Source organism: Arachis duranensis, chromosome 1, assembly GCF_000817695.3.
Source record: "Arachis duranensis cultivar V14167 chromosome 1, aradu.V14167.gnm2.J7QH, whole genome shotgun sequence".
Classification (NCBI taxonomy): Eukaryota; Viridiplantae; Streptophyta; class Magnoliopsida; order Fabales; family Fabaceae; genus Arachis; species Arachis duranensis.
The window spans coordinates 33,058,988-33,061,765 of record NC_029772.3 but is presented as its reverse complement, the minus strand read 5'-3'; positions in this window follow the sequence as shown (position 1 = coordinate 33,061,765).

Sequence of the window (2,778 nt, the reverse complement as noted above, 5' to 3'; positions counted from 1 at the left end):
CTTTCTTAACAAGAAAGTAACAAACTTCAAATTTTTGAATCAATCATATTAATTGTTAGTAAAGTTTCAATTTTGAGATAAAGATAAGAAAAAGATTTTGAAAATCAATTTAAGAATATTTTCGAAAATAATAAAAGAAAAATGAAAAAGATTTTACTTTTGAAAAAGATTTTGAAAAGATAGGATTTTTAAAATTGAAAATTTGACTTGACTTATAAGAAATAGCTAAGTTTTAAAATTTTTTACTAAGTCAACTCAAATTTTCAAAAATTATGAGCAAATTAAGGAAAAAATATATTGTTTTCTTTTTGAATTTTTAATGATGAGGGGGAAAAACATAAAAATGACCGAAAATATGAAAATTTTTGGATCAAAACACATGATGCATGCAAGAACACTATGAATGTCAAGATGAACACCAAGAACACTTTGAAGATCATGATGAACTTCAAGAACATGTTTTTGAAAAATTTTTTATGCAAAGAAAACATGCAAGACATCAAACTTAGAAATCTTTCATGTTTAGACACTATGAATGCAAAAATGCACATGAAAAACATCATACAACACAAAACAAGAAAATTTAAAGATAAAACAAGAAGACTTACCAAGAACAACTTGAAGATCATGAAGAACACTATGAATGCATGAATTTTCGAAAAATGCAAGAACAAGAAGAATATGCAATTGACACCAAACTTAAAACATGACACAAGTCTCAAACAAGAAACAAATTTTTTTTTATTTTTTTATGATTTTATAAATTTTTTTTGATTTTTGTATATTTTTTTTGAAAACATATAGGAAAAAGGAAATAAGAATTTCAAAAAATTTTTAAGAAGAATTCCAGGAATCTTTCAATGTTAGCCTAAAGCTCCAATCCAAGGGTCGGACATGGCTTAATAGCCAGCTAGCTTTAGGATGGCATTACATGCATTGAAGTGATTAGTTGAAGTCTCATTCCAAAAGGATTTGGATATGGCTTTACAGCCAGCCAGACTTCAACATGTTACATGAAACTCTAGAATCCATTCTTAAAAATTTTGAAAGATTTTTGAAAACAGAAGTAAAATTTTTTTGAAAGATTTTTTGGAAAATTTTTTGAAAATAAAATAAAAAGAAAAGTACCTAATCTGAGCAACAAGATGAACCGTCAGTTGTCCAAACTCGAACAATCTCCGGCAACGGCGCCAAAAACTTGGTGCACGAAATTGTGATCTCTAATAATGGCATTCAACTTGGTATGCGCGTTTATAACTCAGCACTTTCTTTACAACCTCGCACAACTAACCAGCAAGTGCACTGGGTCGTCCAAGTAATAAACCTTACGTGAGTAAGGGTCGATCCCACGGAGATTGTTGGTATGAAGCAAGCTATGGTAATCTTGAAATTCTCAGTTAGGTGAATAATATATGGTTATGGAGTTTTTGAATAATAATAATAAATAAATAGAAGATAAAGATAAAAATACTTATGTAAATCATTGATGAGAATTTCAGATAGGTGTATGAAGATGATGTGCTCCTTCTGAATCTCTGCTTTCCTACTACCTTCATCCAATCCTTCTTATTCCTTTCCATGGCAAGTTGTATGTAGGGCATCACTGTTGTCAATGGCTACATCCCATCCTCTCAGTGAAAATGGTCCAAATGCTCTGTCACAGCACGGCTAATCATCTGTCGGTTCTCAATCATGCCGGAATACAATCCATTGATTCTTTTGCATTTGTCATCACGCCCAACAATCGCGAGTTTGAAGCTCGTCACAGTCATTCAATCCCTGAATCCTACTCGAAATACCACAGACAAGGTTTAGACTTTCTAGACTCTCATGAATGCCGCCATCAATTCTAGCTTATACCACGAAGATTCTGATTAAGGAATCCAAGAGATATGCGCCCGGTCTAAGGTAGAACGGATGTGGTTGTCAGTCACGCGTTCATAGGTGAGAATGATGATGAGTGTCACGGATCATCACATGCATCATGGTGAAGTGCAACGAATATCTTAGAACAGGAATAAACTGAATTGAATAGAAAATAGCAATAATTGCATTAAAACTTGAGGTATAGCAGAGCTCCACACCCTTAATCTATGGTGTGTAGAAACTCCACCATTGAAAATACATAAGTGATGGTGGTCCAGGCATGGCCGTAACCCCCTAAATGTGATCAGTAGTCTCCTAAGATGAATAATGGAGTAAAACCGAGACCAAAGATCTCTAATACAATAGTAAAATGTCCTATTTATACTAGATTAGCTACTTGGGTTTACAGAAGTAAGTAATTGATGTAGAAATCCACTTCCGGGGCCCACTTGGTGTGTGCTTGGGCTGAACTTGAGCTTTACACATGCAGAGGCTTCTTTTGGAGTTGAATGCCAAGTTGTAACGTGTTTTTGGTGTTCAACTCTGGTTCGTGACGTGTTTTTGGCATTTGACTCTCGAATGCAGCATGGAACTGGCGTTGAGTGCCAGTTTACATAATCTAATCACGAATAAAGTATAGACTATTATATATTGCTGGAAATCTCTGAATGTCTACTTTCCAACGCCGTTAAGAGTGCACCATTTGGAGTTTTATAGCTCCAGGAAATTTATTTCGAGTGCAGGGAGGTCAGAATCCAACAGCATCAGCAGTTCTTTGTCAGCCTTTGACAAACCCCATTTGTAGGGTTTATCTTGTATTGAGTTTAGGGGATTTTATCACCTTTTACCCACATTTACTCAATGAAATAGCATGGTTTTGTATATTCTCCTTTAATTGTGCTTAAGAGTGAA